Raw genomic sequence first — 21,831 nt, 5'->3', positions numbered from 1 at the left:
AGATAAAAGACATCTCGGACAAAGAAAAGGGCATGTTTGCTATTGAAATCCCTGATGAGCTTGTAGATCATAACATTGCATCTATGAAGTCCTCTCTGGTTGGGAAGTTCATTGGCCCTAGGCCGAATATAGACATTGTGAGGACCCATGTGAGAAACAAGTGGGACTTGAAAGGGTATGTGGAGATAGCAGCTATGCCAAAGGGCTTCCTCTCCTTGGAGTTCTCATGTATGGAGGATCTCATGAGGATTATGTGTGCTAGATCTTGGTCCTTTGGACATTCGACGGTAGCCTTGCAGAAATTGACTTCAAAGTTGGATCTTAATGATTCTTTGTTCGAACGCCTATATGGGTTCGTCTGCCTAAACTTCTAATGGAGTTTTGGTATGAGGATGTTTTTGATGGTATAGCTAAATCTTTTGAGGAGCTCTTATCATAGATCCTAACACAGAGTCGAGGAGCCAGTTAACTTATGCTAGAATATGCATTAGAGTTAGTGAGGGAAGAGATATGTCAGAGGTGGTGTACCTCCACTCTAAGATGGGTACCCATATTCAAAAATTGGATTTTGAAAGTGTCCCCTTTGCTTATTTTCATTGCAAGAAGGCGAGCCATGTGGCTAAGCTTTTCCCTAGGGTCTTGGAGGAGTAAGCTAGGAAGCAAAATCAGAATAAAAGTAAGGCCAAGGGAATAACAAAGGACAAAATCAATAGCTCCAAAGAGGGAGAGGAAGTTTGGCAATTGAAGAAAATAACTAACAAAGAATTAGCTTCGAAGCAACAATAGGAGAAAATTGAGGTTGCTCCTCCTTCGGCACTTGAGGGAGTCCTAGGGGTAGAACCTGCAGGTACCAAAACTTATTGTGAGGAATCACAAAGGCCCATGGTTGAGGAGTAGAGGATAGTGTTTGAGCTAGAAGCTCTAGAAAATTTGAAGCAATCATGCCCTACAGGGGAATTAATCCACAAGGATCTTCCTGGGAAAGCAAGACTTGACCTAGAAACAGGCAGGGATATATCTTATGTCCCCTTGACCCATGTTCGGGGTGAGAGTGAGGAGGCAACTCTCTCAAGTGGGTTAATCCTCATGGGAGGTGGTAATCTTAGTATGGGGATTGCCTCTCTAGGGAAGATCTCAAGAGTGGTGGATAGGGTAAGATCCTCTTTGCCAACACAACTTACTTGAATGGAGGCTTTGTTTGTGACCTATATTAATGAATGCTAGGGGAAATGAACATCTGTGCCAAAGAAAAAGAAGAGTCAGAACCCTTCCCTAGTATTCCTTAGTTGCAACAAGAAGCAGAGCGAAGGTTGATGTTGGAGCAAAGCCTAAGAATCTTGGAAGAAATAGTCATAGTCAGAACAAGAAAGAGCAGACTAGAAGGAATCTAGTGGATGGGAGCCAAAGGACCATCCAAGAGACATGCCTATCAAAGAAGAAATTAAGATCATATCCTAGAAGATTCGTGGGCTAAATGGAGCCCACAAACAAGAGGTAATAAGAAACCAAAATGAGAAAGGAGGTGGTGGAAAGAATCTCTTTTAGTAGAAGTTTGGAGGGCTTTGCTATGAATTCAGATGGGGCTTCGAGAGGTTTTCTTACTCTCTGTAGCTCAAATCTTTTCAAGTCTCAAGTTTTATTTGGTGAAGGTAATATTCTTCTCATTCAAGTTGATAATATTAAAAATAAAGAATCTTGGTTTCTTTTGAATGTGTATGCTCCCAACACTAAGAATGGTAGAAGGAACTGTTGGGTAAAAATTAAGAATGTTTTATCTTGATTCCAAGTGGGAATGTGTATTATCATGGGGGACTTCAACACCCCTTTAAGGGATGTTGAAAAATAGGGAGGTCTGCCTCCTGATTTGGACAATAGGCAAGACTTTTCCAACTTTATCAATGATTTGGCTTTTCTGGATGTTGACATTCAGGGAGGTTTTCTCACTTGGTCAAATAGAGGACTGGGTAGAGATTGCATTCAGGTTTGTTTGGACAGGGCTCTTATCTCTTTAGACTAGATGACTTAATACAATTGCATTCTTTCTTTAATGGCTAGGATGGATTGGATCACTCACCCATTTATCTCACTTTAGACCCCATTGATATCAAACGAAATTTCCTCTTCAGATTTGAGAAAATGTGGACCTCCCACTTGGATATTTATCCCTATATCTTGGATTGGTGAAATATCCACATAGAGGGTTTTCCTATGTTCAAGGTGGCTAATAAACTAAGAAATGTTAAGTTGAATATTATAATGTAGAACAAGTCAGATTTTGGTAATATCTTTCACTCCAAAGCTCAGATCTTGGAGGACCTTGGCATCATGTAGGATGTTATTAAGGAGGGGTATAATGAAGAAAGGATGGAGGTGGAAAAATCTATCATTTCTAAGCTTCACAATGTTATTAGTCAAGAGAAGGCCTATTGGAAATAGAGATCGAGGGTTATTTTGTTGAAACAGGGGGACCATAATACTAGGTTCTTCCACACCTCTACTCTGAAACATAGAGTTCATAATAGAATTAGCAACATCAAGAAGGGGGAAGTTGTTATGGAAGAAGAAAATGAAATAGTTGCTGAGGCTATTCTCTTCTCCACTAATTCACTTTCAAAAGATCCAAATCTAGTGGATCAAGATCAGTTGGAAATCTTATCGAACATTCCAACTCTAATCCAACCTGAGGAGAATGCGATGACTGGGGCTATTCCTTCCCCTCAGGAAGTTGAGTAGGCTATCTTTTCTATTGCAGCTGACAAGTCCTCAGGTCTGGATGGTTTCCTATCTTTTTTCTTTCGTTTTGGAATGTGGTTCAAGAAGATGTCACCAAAGTGGTGCAAGAATTTTTCTCAAGGAGGTTAATGCCATTTTCTTAGTGCTTATCCCGAAAGTGGCTAGGGCATATTCTATGGACCAATTTAGACCTATTAGCCTATGTAACTCTTTTTATAGGATTATCTCAAAAGTGTTGGCTTCAAGGATCGTCAAGGTACTCCCTTCCATTATAGCGCCTCAACAATCTGGATTTGTCCCAAGGCAAAAAATCTTGGATTCTATTTTGATTGTCCACGAAGTTATCCACTCTTTGGAAGAAGGTAAGAGAGAAGGTTTCCTCCTCAAGCTTGACATGTCAAAGAATTATGATCGAGTGGACTGGGCCTTTCTTTTCAAAGTCCTTAGGGTCTTTGGGTTTAATTCTAGGGTCATCAAACTTATTGGCCAGTTGGAGACTACTACCTCCCTGGTTGTGTTGGTCAATGGCTGACCCTTGGCTTTTTTCAAATCTTCCAAAGGTCTAAGGCAAGGAGATCCAATCTCTCCCATTCTTTTCATTATTTTGGCTCCGCTAACATAATTTCGAGTGCTTTGTTTGGAATCAAACATTTTTCTCGTCCCCTGGTTTTCTCCCACCAACAATTTGTTGATGATACTATGATGGGAGGGAAAGCTATCGTTGGTGAGGCTAGGGTGGTAAAAAAGATCTTGAGCTCTTACTCTAGGGGTTCGGGGCAACCTATCAACTGGAACAAGAGCTCTATTTTCTTCATGAATACTCCAATTGAGCGTCAGAGGAAGATTGCTACTATTCTGGGTTGTGAACTGGGAAGCCTACCTTCTAAATATTTGGGTCTCCCCATGGTTCTGAGACCCCCTGACTCTTTTTGGATTAACCTAATAGATAGGTTTAACAAAAACCTGGCTGATTGGAAAAGAGTCACTCTTAGCTAAGCTGGCAAGATTTAGTTAGTCAAATACACCCTTCAGAATCTTCCAACTTATGCACTAAGTCTCTTTGGGATTCCAAGCAAGAATGCAGATCTCTTGGAGAAGATCTAGCGGAACTTTCTTTGGTCAAGATCAAAAAATAGCAAGTGGTTCCCCTTAATGGCATGGGATTATGTGTGCCAATGGTGGATCGGGGATAAGGAAATTGAGACCTTTCAGCAAAGCACTCCAAGCCAAACATACATGGAGAATCTTTTCCAGCAAGGGGGACTAGAGGGACATCTTGGAAGACAAATACTTTTGAAGACCTTCAATTACAAACTTGTTCTTTGGTGAGTCAATTCCCAAAGGATCTAATATATGGAACAATCTTCTTAGCGCCAGAGAGGTAGCTAATAATAGGGCGAAATGGAGTGCTGGGAATGCAAAGGACACCCTTTTTTGGCAGGACAATTGGTCGATTCAAGGGCCTCTTATCCTCATTCCTAATTTTGAAAGATGGGCTTGCATTTGCATCTAGAGGTTTGGTAGATTTGTTAGTGATTATAGACAAGGCCAGGGTTGGAGGGATCCTACTTTTATATCAGAGGACCTAAAACCTCTAATACAATTATTCACTCTGTAGCTTTGAATGAGGATCGGGACCGACTTGTTTGGGAGAATACTTTGGATGGTACCTATGTGGTGGCCTCGGGATAACAAGCTATTATGAGGTAGGATTCAAGACTAGACTGGGCAAAGGCCTGGTTCCCTAGTCTTATCCCTAAAATCAATATTTTCTTCTAACTTTTATTCCAAAACAAGATCTTGACAATAGACAACCTAAGTAAAAAGGGTCCTCCTATTCCTAATAGATGTGTCCTTTGCAAAAACCAAGCTGAAACTGTGGATCACTTGTTTATACATTGCTCTTTCACTAGAGAGGTTTGGTCTTTTCTCAATCAAGCTTTTGGGTTGAGCTGGTGTGCTCCTAACTTGACTATTGAATTCTTTAGGCTGTGGAATAACTCTTGGTAGGGATCTGGGCTTCAAACTATAAGTAAATGGGCCTTGCCTCATTTTGGATGGGGTATTTGGAAGGAGTGCAATAACCGTATCTTTAGGGGTGCTAGCCTTCCTGCTAGAATTGTGTTTGGTAAAATTCAAAATGCCCTCATGGAAAAATTATATGTTTATTAAAGGATCTAACCCTTTCACAAGTGAAATTGGAAGCAGTATTGATAGTCAGACAAGAAGAAATGAGTGCCACTGGTCTTTACCCCTGGAAGGTTGGCACAAAGCCAACTTTGATGGAGCGGCCAAAGGCAACCTAGGAGCGGCGGGATGCAGAAGGGTGATAAGAAACAATCATGGGTATGGAATTGTGACGATTGCTTTCCCCCTGAGACACCAAACAAATCATTATGCGGAGGCTTGTGTAGCCCTTCAAACAACTAAATTAGCTAAATAGGTAGGGGTCAAATGCTTATGGTTGGAGAGGAATTCAAATAATATTATTAAATGCCTAAGAGGAGAACACCCTCCGTCATGGAGTATTAAGAATATGATGGAGGAAACGAAAAATATCTTACTTTCCTTCGAAAGGGCTTTGTGTCACATGTTTACTGTGAGGGAAATGTGGCTGCTGATTGGATGGCTAATGAGGTAGTAAGGAGGGACACGTCACATAGATGGCCTACTGGAGAGGGATTTTTACTGGCCGCTAAAAGTATACTTGAGTTGGAGAGAACCCAGTGGAGGACGGGCAACATAAAGTGTAATTATGGTAGTTAATGTTGTCAATCAAACTTGTAAAGTGATGAAAGCTTGGCATGGGCCGATTCAGAGGCATCATAATTGGGGGGCTTTGTGGCACGTTTTATGGGCAACTGGTAATTACTATTACTATTGCTTTACTGAGGATGGAGGCAAGTACAAGTTTTGTGAGAAAAATCAATGTTCGGCTCACAGTGCTTGGAGAGCACAAAGTTTTTCTTTTTCTTTCTGTAACATAATGGTTGGGGAGAGGCATCGTAGAGCACCAGAGGGAGAAGTAGAGAAGTGGAAGAGGCAATGGAAGGTGTGGGAGAAGTTGAGGGAAGGCAACATCTTGTCCTTCATTGAAAAACTTCATGGCTGAGATCCTAAGATTATTGACCTTATGGTTAAGTCATGGAGAGATGGGAAGGTGAAGATTGATGGGATTGACTTCCAGGTCAATGAAGGGGTCATCATCAAGGTCATTAACTCCCCCAATCAAGGCATAAAATTCTATAGGGATAACAAAATATCCCTAAATGCGGTGAAAGACTTTGCAAAGGACACGAAGGAGATGAAGGATCTAGTGAAGACTGTGCCTACTATGAGCTCGCCTCTATTAAGAAACTGTGGAGGTTTATTGTAAGGGCAATTATATCCTACATTATGCTTGACACAAGGTTTGACAGGATTCAAACCCACCATTTTGTTATCCTAAACCATTTTAGGTATGGAACAAAAATTTCCATCCCCTTATACCTATTTTTATTTGCAAATAAGAGTATTATGGATTATAAGAAGAAAGCGCATGCTAATCCAGCCTTCCATGAGGGTTTTTTATTACTCACATATGAGCATTTTAAAGCTCAAACTTGTGGAAGGGTTGTTGCCCAAAAGGTAGATTCTTCTGAGGAGACAAAGAGCTCCTACCTCCCTTCAGATACAGGGGATAGTGCTAGTTTGCACTCGGATGACGAAGAGGAGGTGGATAAAATCATGAAGGATATGGGTAGGAAGAAGAAAAAGAAGCCAAGGAGAGGAATAGAGAGAAGGATAAAGCAAGAGGAAAACTCAGAGGAGGATTATAATGATGAGTAAGAGGGGATGAACATGGATAACGAGGGCAATGTCAGAGAGGAGGGCACCAGTAAGGCTCAAGTAAGTAGGAAGGATGACAACTCAGTCAAAAGGAAAAGGGGTGGTGAGAAGGATGCTAAGAAGGCACTTGGTAAGGGAAAGGAGAGCACTATCGAAGCTCTGGAAGAGAGAAAAGAGAAAGAGGGCTTGGCTAATACCACTGATACTCTTGATGTAAAGGAAAGGAAAATTGCATAAAGGAACTTTCATGCCAGTACTATGGAAATGGGTCTAGTTAGAGAACATATCCACCTAGAGATTTTGGAGGGAAGGGATGGCAAAATACAGTTAGAAGAGCTCATTGACCCGACTTTGGTGATTCTTAGTGAAAACGCATGGGATATGAGGATGAACCTTCTTAACAATGCCCGCAATAGTTTGGTAGACAATTTATGGTCCATTAAATGGATCTTCCATGAAATTGAAGAGATTAAGTTTAGGATGCAGGGGCAGGAAAGGTCGGAAGGGGGAGACAGGAATGTCAGAATTAGCAAGCTGGATGCACGGGTTTTTGAGATTGAAAAAATAGTGGAAAGGATGGAGAGCTCTCTCCATAGCTCAGCTAACCAGAGCCTAAACATAATAAAAGGTCTTAATGATAACATCATTCAGTTGCACCTGATAATGGAGGAAAGTAAAAAGGGGAAGGAGGAAAAGGACAAAGAGGAAACTAGGGCAGCTGATGAGGATGATTCTTTGTAGGGTGAGAGCCCAAGCAAAAGGAGGAGAGTGGAAAAGAGGAAGAGGGAAGAGGAGGTCTCTTTTGATGATAGCCAATCGAAGACCAACGAGGCTGAGGCCATGGGAGAGCTGGAGCTCAAGAAAGTAGAGCTGACTAAAGAATTGGTGTCCTGATCGTTGCTCCTAGTTTTTTGTTTGTACCTTAGCTTTTGGCCATATGTTTTTTGTTTACGTTTCATCGTTGGGTATGGCTCGTTTTTTTTTTTCTGTTGCTTGGTTGCTAGACCTGAACTCTTAGTAGTATTTTGTAGTTAATTGGTGGGTTTTAGGAACCCCTATAAAAAACCCGCTTTACTTAATCAAAAACATTTTAAAATTGACCGGACAAAAATTGTTAGCCATATGACTCATGTAAGTATCTAAACATTGTGAATTGAATCCTATATTATATATTTTTCCTATGAAAGATACGTAAAAATTCAAGATTTTAAAGATAATTGTATTACAAAATTTAAACAAACTCTAGATGTAGCAATGTAGTAGATGGATTTCAGTATTTATTAGCATTTACTAGATATGCAACTAATGAAAAATACTCAATTACTATTCTATCAAATGGAATTTAACTTTTGTCGCCATTGTTAAGTTCATCACAAGTTAAAAATTTGTCAATTTGACCATATCATGAATATAATCATATTCTTCCTTTGAAAACTTATTGCATGAATATAACTATATTATTCTTTTTCAATATTATGATCATCTCTTATTATATCTTTGAAATTATTAAAGAAATGAATCTTCTGAAGTCCTCTTGTTTAAGACCCATTGCCACTTCAAATAAAAAACCCCTATTTAATTCTCTCCCTGTAAATATCCTCATGTACAATTTTGTAATATTATTAATTTATGGAATTACAATATAAATATAAAATTATGAATTTTTTTTTTACATAAACATGTGTTATTTACTAACTCTCTAACATAAATATATGCAAGGTTTTCAATTGCAATGCACATCTACTAACTTTTCTTTTTCTTTTAAAAGCCAACTGAAACAAGCTGCCAACTCTCAATGTCATAATTGATGAGACTTTTTAGATTATCTCAGATCCACCAAAACAAAACGAGTCCAAATCAGCAATGAGAAGTGCTTATAAACTTTTCAACAATTTAAGATGACTGTTGCAATATGTTCCAACCTTGCCCAACACTAATTTTCTTATTAACTTGAAGGTGAGAGGAATGATCACTTCAATGTTTGCTATGATTCTGAGAGTGAAATCCAAAGAAAACTACAACTGAAATCAAGGAAAGAACAGTAAAAACAGTCCCCCAGACATCTAAACAACGAGAATGTTTACATGTTACGATAGAGTAATTCATCAATGCAGGAACTCCCAACAGGGGAAAAATTGAAACACATTGTCTTCATCAATTGCCTTGTTAGCTAGAACATCTACCTGATATTCACTTCTAGATAACAATGAGAGACTTCAAAGGAATCAAGGAAATCTAATTGCATTAGTATCTTACCAAGAAGGTATTGTAAGCTCCAGTTGGGTGTTGATTTTGAAGGGAAATGAGAGCACCCTAGAAATTAATCTAAGAGCAGTATGCACATCCTGTATACAATAGTTCCTTCTACAACTTCTAATAAGCAAATACAAGTGCATACTACTATGCCATAAAAGCGGAAACAAACATAGTTGATTTCCCACAATTAAAACCTTAAAAGAAAGTGATTGCAATTTACATATCTAAACAAAATTCAGCAGCATTACGACATACAGATTATTATTCTACAGTCATAGAACTAGAAGAATGAGATAGAATAGAGAACACAGATATACGTGGGGAAAACCTTTCCAAGTAAAAACCCCACCCTCCAAACCATCAAGCTAATGTATTATTGAGCAACAAGTTACAATACATTTTCAACGTTCACATGGAGATTTACATCTTGCTCATTCCTAGAGAAAATCCGGCAAGATAACTCTGTGCAAATAATTTCTCATCTCTCTCTTTGCATTCTTTACAACAATGCTTTGCACTTATAGAGTTTTCATACAAGAGGAAATAGTTTCTAAAGCGTCTACATTCAACGCATCTACAAATTATTTTAGAAACTTCCTTATGCACAAACCTTGCATAAAAACAAAACATAAGAGAATAAATCACCAAAAAATAGAAGCTTTCTGTTTTTCTACTCCAAGTCTTTTCTTGTGAAAGAATCCAGCTTCATTTAGCAACTTTCCAAGAAAGCACAAATAAAGCAATAAAACATGGTAAGGTTGAGTCACCTTATCCCAACAATCTCCCACTTGACGAAGACCTTACAAGATTCAAAGTGATGAAACTATATCATCACAACCATCTATGAAATAACATAAATCATAACATATGCTCTCGTGCTCCAACTAGACACCTGTCCAAATAACACAAACATAAGATCCATGTGATAACAAAGGCTACACACATTGCCACCACTCCACTGTGCTCATGAGCTACACAGAAGCATCAAAAACGTCAACTTCTTAGCCCAACAAAACTGTGAAGTCATCCTTCAGAAAACAAGATAAAACATCAACTAGAACAACCACCAAATTGATTTGTCCAATCCAACTGATAAACCCGTGAGATTGAAAATAACATCCACAGTAAATGCTAACCCATCCAGTCACCCATACCTCAAAGGTATCCAACACCAAAAAACTCATGCCAACAACATAACTAACCCATAAACTACAACCTCAAGCTCTATGTACAAACCAGTTGATGAAGATCAAACACATACAATAACTCCCACTGCATGGGTAATGTCAAATTTGAAAAATCAAAAGCATCTGAGTCTACTGATAACAACACAAAGAAAGTGCAATCATGTAGTACCAAGGACCATCCACAAAGATATGCAAATCCTTTAGCAAAAGAACTGCAAGAAACATCTCTCTCATCCAGTCTCCACAACTCTCCCATGTTCTCCACATCCAACAAAGAAAAGAGATAAAGGAACCACCTTGTCATCACAAAAACAATGAAGTACAAATGATAACAAATGACCACAAAAGAGTGACCACCATAGCTCCAACAGATCTCAAAAACAATGTTATGTGAATCAAAACATCCAAAAAGATAACCAAGACCAAAGAAAAAAACTGCAAATCATAAGCATGTAGCATGTCCTTCTACAAACACTTCTAAATGTCAATTGTGCCAAGTATGATCTCCTTCACAACCCCAAGAGGAAAGCCACAACAACATCCAAAACCGTTCAACCTCAAGAGATCAAACATAACATGATATCATGAATCTACATGGATCTAAGCCTCTCAAAGAAGATCAAACAACCCATTTCCCATTTTAGGAAATCAACCCACTACCATCTCCTATTTTCATCATAAATGAGAGTACACCTCAAGGAGATAATCATGTTATCCATCTCTCACAATGAATCCTCCAGAACCATCTAACTACAACTCAAGATCTACGAATATGAAATAAAAGATAAAGCACTTGAAAGTAACATTGGGCAATACCTTTCAAGTGATAAACTACCGAGTAGACCAAAAGCAGGGAATGAGAATGCTCCTCCAAGATATGCAAGTCATTATGTGACTTATCCAAGAATAATCTCCTCATAGGTCTATATTGAACTCACGTCCAACAAAGGTGTAGGCTCCTCAGACTTTCTGTTGAAATCTCATCAAGAGTATACATCTCAACAACATGTCTCTCATCTCAAGAGAACTCTAGCCTCACCTAAGTCTCCAAGTATCCACAAGCACCTGCAATCAATCACTCCATGCAAAACTCCACTACAACATAGCACTGTCATGAAGTATCAAGCAAATGATCAAAGTACTCAATACCAAGAAACTAAAACAAGATCAATGTCAAAGCTTCAACCATGGAATCAAGAACATAAACATGACATCATGCTCTAAACTATCTCCTCCAAAAAGATAACATGCTTCATGTGATCATATCAAATTACAACATAAACAACATCTCTACCAAGGACTCCTTGAATCCTAAAGATGTCAACATCTCCAAACACATGAGGATACCATATCCAACTAGTGAACCAACAAATGTGAAAGACCCTTCTGTAGCAATAGGATCTAAGGCATCCTCCAACATCTGCAACACTAAAGAAGATCATCCATCACCATATGATGGAAAAATACAACCACTACTAAAGCTCCCACTGAAGTGTGATACCAAGCTCTCCAAGCATATGACACACCATCCTCCAAATCTGGAAATCATCCAGGCTCACACATCACACTGGGTGAAACCAAGATCTCCACACTAAGGAAATTCACCATGCTTTAGGACTCCATAACTGACTATCTAAGTGCTCAAATATCATCCATCCTCTCATCTCAAAGGAACCACACAAATGCACAAGTGACCACAAACAAGGCCAGCTAACAAGTATACACCAACACTGAATCAAATCTGGTGGATATAGACAATCCACATCCAAGTTATCCCACTGCAATTAAATGGGTGGCCTACCCACCTGACTGCATAACTTGTAGATCCAATCATTGCAACATGCAAACCCACTATCACATTAGTGACATATGCAAATGAGATCAAATCGAATAATCATGTAGACAACATGACTCAAACACCATATCAAGAACAAATCTAATTTGTCAATTATGTCCACATCAAGCACCATAGTCCAGGAATCCAACAAAGCATCACCACAGAAATGCTGAGTGACTGATCACGTACCAACATCTCCATGCAGAGAAAGAAAAGAAAAGACCTCCTCTCACCATGCACAAAGAATGCATGCATCTAGAACTACAACTATCTCATCTAGTACCACTCTAAAGGAACAAGAGTCTAGAAAATAGCTCTTTAGTAGATCCACAAAAAACTACAAGTTTTTATTTCAGCATGCAAAAATTGCAAAAACATTGTGTTTAAGAACACCCATGCACATCCACACCCACTTCTCATCTAAAAGACTCAAAGTCTGAATAAAATACCAAACAGCTGAACCCAGAATAATGGATTATCATAGATGAACATCACCATAGATTTTTTAAGGAAAATCTATAAACCCCTCAAATCCAACGAACAAGAATCCAAGTCATGCATGTATAAACATCCAAGAGGAAAACATAATACTGGAACTCCAGGCCCACTTGTAGACCAATTCCACAACCACTACTAGTACATGCATCTGAGAGAGATAAGCTATTCAGAAGCTTCCAAGCTATCCAATGATCAACTCCATAGCCTCTATGCATTCCAGGTAACAAAAGAGACACCTTCAAATACCCATGCATCAAGAGTCATTTTGCTGTCAACCAAGAGCTCCAAATCAATGTCATTTCAACATGACCAATTCTATTTTCTCTATCTTCACCATCCTTCAAGAAATGTTTGTTGTCTCCTGAAAGAACAAATCAATTGCAAGACTTCCACTCATCAAAGGATTAATTATCAGTCAATTTCTTCAAAACAACTTCTTCAAGCTCTGCAAGCTAAGAAATCTTAACAAAAGAAATACCCAGAACCAGAAACCTTGTGAATCCTAACATGCAAGCAACATGCAATTCACAAAAATGAGCTCTAATACCAATTTGAAGGGAAATGAGCGCACCCCAGAAATTCATCTGAGATCAGTATGCACATCCTGTATACAATAGTTCCTTGTACAACTTCTAATAAGCAAATACAAGTGCATACTACTATGCCATAAAAGCGGAAATAGACATAGTTGATTTCCCACAATTAAAACCTTAAAGGAAAGTGACTACAATTTATAGATGTAAACAAAATTCAGCAGCATAACGACATACAGATTATTATTCTACAGTCATAGAACTAGAAGAATGAGACAGAAAAGAGAACATAGATATACATGGGGGAAACCTTTCCAAGTAAAAACCCCACCCTCCAAACCATCAAGCTGATGTATTATTCAACAACAAGTTACAATACATTTTCAGCCTTCACATGGAGATTTACATCTTGCTCCATTCTAGAGAAAATCCGGCAACATAACCCTATGCAAATAACTTCTCATCTTTCTCTCTACATTCTCTACAACAATGCTTTCTACTCATAGAGTTTTCATACAAGAGGAAACAATTTCTAAAGCGTCTACATTCAACAAATCTACAAATTATTTAAAAAACTTTCTTATGCACAACCCTTGCATAAAAAAAAAGCATAAGAGAATAAATCACCAAAAACTAGAAGCTTTCTATTTTTCTACTCCAAGTCTTTTCTTGTGGAAGAATCCAATTTCATTTAGCAACTTTCCAAGAAAGCACAAATAAAGCAATAAAACGTCGTAAGGTTGAGTCACCTTATCCCAATCGATTGATTAGAAAATGTATTTTCTACAATCATTGAATCTCCTTCAGTCTGAATGTTTTTTAATTAAAGAGATCTGGCCATATCGAAACCTAAGCTTAGAGCTTCAAATTCCACTTTGTTGTTTGAACCATCTAGAACTTTTTTACGTGCTACTTTGACAAGTTTCCCTTTTGCGTCACAAATGAGAGCACCAATACCAAATTTTCCAAGGTTAGCCCTAGCTGCCACAGTAATGGTTGTTTTCCATTTAGCAATAGGAGGGAGTTGACCATTTTTTATCCATTCACTGTGCTAGGAAGTGTAAGTGTATGAAATGTATATTAGCTTTAGAAAAAAATTCATGACCATTTTTGAGATATTCTTCTCAATCTAAGAAAGGACCTGAGAAAAAGTTGTTGCTTGTTTTCTTAAGATCCTATTATCTGGCTAGTTTCACTTTAGCTAGATGTTCCATATGTGGAGAGATAGGCTTATCTCTGAAGGCAAACATGGCTAATTTTGCATAATAGACCAGCTTTGGAATAGAGTAATAATGTGTACTGCAAAGGAGAAGATCAAGCAAGCTTACATTATAACCAATTCCAACAATGTTGGGCAAAATCACACTGCAACAGAGATGATTTGTATCCTCTATGAAGTTACCAAGAAAAATGCATGGGAAAACTGCAATTATCCCTAAATGATCAAGTCTTGCTGCTATTAAAATTATGTCTTTTAGAGTTAGTCAAGCAAAAGCCCCTGCTTTGGGAAGGGAAGCAACACCCCAACACAAGTGAGAAGGCCAAGAAATGTTGTTCTCATCTTGGACATTACACATTCCAGTTTTATCTCTTAACCAAATGATTTCATCGCCCTGGAGAGAAAATTTAGCCATCTCTTAGATAACTCCACCTGAGAGGCATTCTTTAACTCTTGAGGTTTAGGGAGGAAGTCCACAGATTTCCAAGTTACGTCAGGGGGATGCACTGAATAGTAAACCTAGAAGTAACTCTTTACATATAAACCCCATAGTTCTTTAAGAAGGGGCTTCAAGATAGACCAACTCCTAATTTGCCTACGTGGATTGTGACTGTTCCAAGAGTCATCCCAAATCTTTGCTTCCTTCCCATTACGTATTAACCAAGATATATGTGGCAGCATTACATCTCTACAGGATGTCAAAAAGTTTGAAATCTTTGATTCCTAAGGCATACTTTCAATGGTGAAATTTTTTCTTGCATTCTAGTTGTCAAGATAGTTCGGCTTCAACATTCTGCACCATCTCGCATTTGGAGTTTGATAGGTGCTCCATATCATCTTGGCACCCAATGCAATATTCTTAAAATCCAGATTTTAAATTCCCATGCCACTCCTTTCTTTTGGAAACAAGCTTTTCCCTAGACAACCAGTGAAATTTTATCATTAATGTGAACATTATCAACCCAAACAAAAGTTTCAAGGATCCTTTGAAGCTTAAGAAGGGTGTACCTCCTGGGAGTTTTTGCACCGAAATTAGCTAGATTGGAATCGCATTTAAAACTGATTTGACCATTGTAATTTTTCCCAACCAACTTCAGCCATTTATGTTTCAAAGATAGAATTTTCTTGGAGATGTCAGTTCCAATTTTATTTCAAAAGTCATGTGTTTCTTTCCTTGAGAAGAATGGAATCCCTAGGTATTTACAAGGCAAAGAGCCAATAGAGAAGTCCCAGAAATTTACAAGCCTCTTATGAGCAAGAGGGGAAACATGGAGAAGATATTTCTTCATTGATTACCTGTCTTTAAAGATCTGAATAAGTAGAGGCTACTTTTTTATAGCTTTTGGTTCCTCCATAGAAGTTTGCTCACACAAGAGGGTATCATCAGCAAACAAGCAGTAAGTGAAAAAATCCTGCACTGAAGGAAGAGATATGCCTTTCCACAAGTTTCTGTTACAAGCAAAATGAATTACTCTAATTAAGCCCTAGGCCATAAAGATGCAAAAAAATTAAAAAGGTGAAAGGGGATCCCATTGACATTGTCCCCATGTAATAGCAAAATAACCACAGGGAGAAACATTTAGCAATATTGAAAATATGACACCTGAGCTACAAGAAAGAACCCATTTTGTCCATTTCAAATTGAAACCAAACATCTACAAAATCTATCATAAGCCTTCACCATATCTAACTTTAAGAGCATAGTAGGTATCTTTTCTAAAACTATGGAATGCAACAATTCATTGGCAAGTATGACCCATCATGAGTCTCCTTGTCAGGGACAAAACTGTTATGAAAATTACGAGTGCAAAATATACAAAGGAGAGCAAATGCACAACACAAAATTTTATGTGGAAAACCCTCGCAAAATTATACCAATAAAAAACCACAAGCAAATATCTTTCAATATTATTTCTGAAGAAGTTTCACAATTACAACAATGTTCAAAAACGTATCTTCAAACATGACATCGAGTTGCATAGTCCTAATTACAAACCACCTACTGAATTTAGTGAGTATGACTTGTACGACACTTGTCAAAATTACAATTTTGGTAACTCAAAATTTAGTATGACTCAACCACAACTAGATGATTCTCCATAATCACTCAACCACTACTAGTGGCTCTCCATGATTACTTCACAGTCCAACATAAACCACCCCGCTCTTCATAAATAACAGAGGGAATTATACTAGTTAACATCATTGTAATTGCTTCTGTAAAGTTTTTAAACAGAGCATTACAGATAGCAATTTGGCCTGAAATCTGCGAAGGAATAAGGGGTATCAGTTTTGGGAATGATTGTTATGTATGAATTATTAAGGTCCCTCAACATTTTTATATTCATCAGGCTTCCTCCAGTGCTAGTACAACATCAGTGCCAAAAACAATCCCAACATCTCTGGAAAAACAAGGCAGCATAGCCATCAAACCCAAGAGCTTTTTCAGGTGCCATTGGGAGACTACCTCTCTAAGCTCATGCAAGTGAACTTAGTCATCAAACAACCATTAACTTTTTCAGAAATGAGGGCAGGGATGTAATCCAAAGGAATTGCAGATTGAGAATTATGAGAAAAAGATAAGAATTGTTTGAAAAAAGAAACTGCTTTAGCTTCAATGTCATCCTTATCACATAGTAGGTTGCCATGAGAATCATGAATAGCCTCAATTCTGTATTATTTTTTCACTTCTCCATTTAAATTGTAATAGTTTATTTATAATTAGAACTAAACAGATTGAAATAATATTCATTTTAAAAATGTATGTGAATTCACAAGTCTATTAGCTATCTCACCAAGTGAAAGGGTGTAAAGATTAAAGAAACATTAGAAATATCTAACCATAAATAAAATAAATTTACATGGCACTTACAAAAAATTACGTACCTGATGAGGAATGTGTAATTTAATCTCAAACAGTGGACCTGACATAGGCAAAAGATAATACAATTAATCCAAACAAAATAAATTTACAAATGATAATAGATAGTGAACCCACTCTCATTTCCTTCTGGTCAAGCATTTTTCCATTTACTTTTAAGTATTCCTAACCTTTCCCACCCCTCTTTCTCCAGCTTTTCATTCATAAATGTGCAAGTTTCCTGAAAACAATTCAATGACAAGTCCATTTTGTCATAAACAGGGCTTTGATAGACACTCCAACAATGTATATAAGTAGTGATCAGCACTCTTTGTATCTATTTACAATACCAACATATCATCTAGATTCCTCAAAAGAAAACAAAAATAACGAACACTTCTAACCCCCAAACAATCTACAATTCGAAAATAAAACTTGTCCTTCATTATTACTGCATGTGCAGGTCTTGACATGCTGCACATTATTGTAGTGCAAATCTAGCAATCAATTCATGCCCGAAAGTTGTTCACAACTCTAATAGTTGTTCTAGGAGGCATGTTTAACAAACCAATAAGTAATTGCTTAGTATTCACTATGGTGGCAGAGGTAATTCTTTTTCGTTCTCTTTCAGATTGGGGATGTGTAATTTAATCTCAAATGGTGGATCTATCATATGCAAAAGATAATACAATTAATCCAAACAAAATCACTACAAAATGACAAAGGTGGAAAGGAGGATTGCGAAACCTCTCCCATTTTCTTATGGTCAATCATCATTCCATTTACTTTAAGTGTTCCTCGCCTTTTTTTCCTCATTTTCCACCTCTTTCTCCAGCTCTTCATTACGTAAATATGCAAGTTTCCTGAAAACAATTCAATAGAATGTCCATTTTATCATAAGCGGGGCTTTGATAAACACTCCAACAATGTATATAAGCAGTGATCAACACTCTATGCATCTAATTTTACAAATCAAACAGTATCACCTAGATTGCTCAAAACAAAACAAAAAGAACAGAGTTCCCCACCCCAAAAGAATCTAAAAACTGAAAATAAAACCTTGTCCCTTCATTATCACTGCAAGTGCAGGTCTGACATGCTGCATATTATTGTCATGCAAGCCTATCGTTGAGATTGCTTCATTTATTATCACCAATAATCCCCACAAGAACATTGTCCCTCTTTAAAATGATGGAAATGGTTCACATCTCTCACAGCAATTTCACATCCAACAATCTTGGACATAAATTTTGTTGCAGTGTGGTAATCAATGCATACTCGAAGGTTCTCCACAATTCTAATAGTCGTTCCAAGAGGCATGTTTAACACACCAAATGCAATCACCAAGTTTTCACTATGGTGACAGAAAAAAATATTTTTCCTCCTCTTTCACATCATTGTGTAAATGCAATGAATCTGGACAATACCCTTCTGCCTTCATCTCCCAAGACAATTTCTTCAACATTACATAGATCTCCTTCATCTATGGATGTGATCTGTCTCCTACACAAAAAGCATGTACCATTTTATTGGCTTCAGTCCAACTACATCCAGGGATTTTTTCGATTCCTCTATCTTTCATCAATCTCCTTGCCATTTGAGCCTCACCCCACCTGCCTACTTCTGCATAGATGTTTGAGAGAAGAACATAAGTTGCACCATTTTTAGGATTCAAATCCAAAAGCAGCATTGCTGTATATACTCCTAAGCCTATATTCATATGTGATCTACAGGCACCAAGAAAACACAGCCACACAACATCCAGAGGTTTAGCTGGCATCTTAATGATGAAGTTTAGGGTTTCCTCAAGAAAGCCAGCACGAGCAAGGAGGTCAACCATGCACACATAATGATCAATTGTAGGTGTAATCCAATAAGGATTACCCATATGATTGAAATATGTGCACCCCTCATCCACCAAACCTGCATGACTGCATGCACATAGAACACAGGCAAAGCTTATAGTGTCAGGAAATATCCCAGAGTGCTTCATTAATTCAAACATTTCGAGAGCGTCCTTGCAAAGTCCATTTTGTGCATATCCTGCAATCATTGCATTCCATAGGATGACATCTCTTTGGGGTATGGTATCAAACAGTTCACGTGCCTTGTCTATGCTTCCACATTTTGCATACATGTCTACCAAAGCATTTCCAATTATAATATCCGACAAAAATCCCCCTTCCAGTATGCTTTGATGGATGTCCTTGCCCTGTTCTAAAGCACCCATTTTAGCACAGGCAGGCAGGATGCTGGCAAAGGTTGTAGAGTCTGGCTGTATGCCTGCCAATTGCATTTGCTTGAAAGTTTTTAAAGCATTTTCGACAAAACCATTTTGTGCATATCCTGCAATCATCGCAGTCCATGAGACCACATTTCTTTGGCACATACTGTGAAACAGTTGATGTGCCTTGTCTATGTTTCCACATTTTGCATACATGTCTACAAGAACATTTCCAACTATAATATCTGACAAAATTCCACCTTCCATTATGTTTCGATGGATTTCAATTCCCTGTTCCAAAGCTCCCATTTTGGCACATGCGGGTAGTATGCTAGCAAAGGTTGTGGAATTTGGCTTTTCACCAGCTAATTGCATTTGCTTGAAAGTTTCTATAGCCTTTTCAATAAATCCATTCTGTGCATATCCTGCAATCATGGCATTCCATGAGACTACATTTCTTTCAAGCATTTTGTCAAACAGTTCAAGTGCCTTGTCAATGCTTCCACATTTTGCATACATGTCTACCAAGGCTGTTGCAACTACAACATCTGACAAAAATCCTCTATTTGTTATGCTTTGATGAATGTCCATACCCTGCTCCAAAGCTCCCATTTTGGCACAAGCTGGGAGAATGCTGGCAAAGGTTGTGGAATTTGGCTCTATACCTACCAATTCCATTTGCTTGAAAGTTTCTAAAGCCTCTTCAGCAAATCCATTTTGTGCATATCCTGAAATCATGGCATTCCATGAGACCACATTTCTTTCAGGCATTTTGTCGAATATTTCACGTGCCTTGTCTATGCTTCGACATTTTGCATACATGTCTACCAGGGCAGTTGCAACTACAACATCTGATATTATATTTCTATCCTTTATGCATTCATGGACATACATGCCCTGTTCTAAATCTCCCATTTTGGCACACGCGGGGAGAACACTGGCAAAGGTTGTGGAATTTGGCTTTACACCCACCAACTGCATTTGTTTGAAAGTGTCCAAAGTCTTCTCAACACAACCATTCTGTGCATATCCTGCGATCATTGCAGTCCATGAAACTACATTTCTCTGCGGCATATTGTCAAACACTTCACGTGCCCTGTCAATGCTTCCGCATTTTGCATACATGTCTACCAGGGCAGTTGCAACTACAACATTTGATAAAATCCCTCTACCTTTCATGCTTTCATGGATGACTATACCCTGTTCCAAAGCTCCCATTTTCGCACAGGCGGGGAGGGTGCTGGCAAAGGTTGCGGAGTCCGGCTTTACACCTGCCAACTGCATTTGTTTGAAAGTTTCTAATGCCGCCTCAACAAATCCATTCTGTGCATATCCTGCAATCATGGCATTCCATGAAACCACATCTCTTTGAGGAATTCTGTCAAACAATTCCCGCGCCTTGTCTATGTTTCCACATTTTGCATACATGTCAACCAAGGCACTTACAACTACAACATCTGACAAAATTCCTTCATCTTTTATGCTTTGATGGATGGCAATGCCCTGTTCCAAAGCTCCCATTTTGGCACAAGCTGGGAGAACGCTGGCAAATGTGAACTGATCGGGTTGGAAACCTGTTTGTTGCATTTGGTGAAACAATGTGACTGCCTCCTGAGGAAACCCATCTCTTCTATACCCTGAAATAATCGTATTCCATGAGAGGTTGTCTCGTTCTTTCATGCGGTCAAACACTTTACGAGCATCAACCAGACTCCCGGACTTAACATATAGGTAAATGAGCTTATTATGAAAAGATGCGCGTGTAACAAATGCACATCGCCTATGAGGGATGAATGAATGGAGTTTATTCCCTTGTAAAAGCCCGTTTTCGAAAATGCAGGTCTGAAATAATTGAAGATAAAAAGAAGAGTCTCTAGTGGAATTGTGTGTCATTAGCAGAAAGGGCATTTTATGATTATGAAAAATTGTGTTAGTCAGTGTCTGTATCCCATAATGACATCGCCAGGAAGCATTCTCAATTGATAGCTAGCAGACAATTCAATCTAATTAGAAAAACATTCCAACATCTGCCCAGTACTCGCGATATGAATGTGACACAGTTCATCGCCACCCTGGTCGATCCCCTTTTCTTTGATTGAACAATTGCAGGCGACAACAATCAGTGGTTTCACTACTGGTGCCGCTTATGAAGAATACCATTAACCCAAACTTAAATGGCAAAGATACAAATGGCTTTACGAATAATAATGGATAAAAAATGCTAAATGTTTAAAAGAAAAGGGTACCATTGTTAACATTGTCCTTACATTTTCCTGCGAATACTTTGTGTTTCTAAATGAATGAATGTGTGCGAGGTGAAATGAGTCTATGGGATCTATTAGAAAAAAAAAAAAAGCACATCCCTAAGACAGAGGATGCAAGAACATTAGGCTTTTTGAAGTTGCTTCTATAAGACTACTTCGACAATGAATATTGATCAATAAATTTGTTGTTCTATCAAGTTAATTATATATAATTGTGTTCAATATTGTGAGATTCACAATATATACAAAGATCAAAAAGTAGACATGTACACGCATTGTTGGATATCTACTTAAAGATGTTCAAACAATTTACATTATACCCGCCTTATGAATTTGTACGTCTAATTTAATACATGTTCCTTCAAAAACCAATACATTTTCCTATAATAAAA

At 38.1% G+C, this 21,831-nt stretch overlaps 1 pseudogene across 1 annotated transcript; it reads right to left on the bottom strand.

Annotated features, from left to right (window-relative positions):
• Window positions 1–15,974: 15,974 nt before the first annotated feature.
• On the bottom strand, window positions 15,975–21,390 carry LOC149539791 (pentatricopeptide repeat-containing protein At3g16610 pseudogene; annotated as a pseudogene). The gene is made up of 4 exons (XR_016356303.1): window positions 17,980–21,390; window positions 17,699–17,814; window positions 16,978–17,192; window positions 15,975–16,581 (listed from the first exon to the last, which is right to left on the bottom strand). The product of XR_016356303.1 is annotated as a pentatricopeptide repeat-containing protein At3g16610 pseudogene (transcript).
• Window positions 21,391–21,831: the final 441 nt, after the last annotated feature.

This window comes from Cupressus sempervirens, chromosome 9 (genome assembly GCF_028749045.1).
Source record: "Cupressus sempervirens isolate cs-2001-9-10 chromosome 9, ASM2874904v1, whole genome shotgun sequence".
Classification (NCBI taxonomy): domain Eukaryota; kingdom Viridiplantae; phylum Streptophyta; class Pinopsida; order Cupressales; family Cupressaceae; genus Cupressus; species Cupressus sempervirens.
Note: the sequence above shows the minus strand (reverse complement) of the source record. Positions and strands in the feature narration are given on the sequence as shown.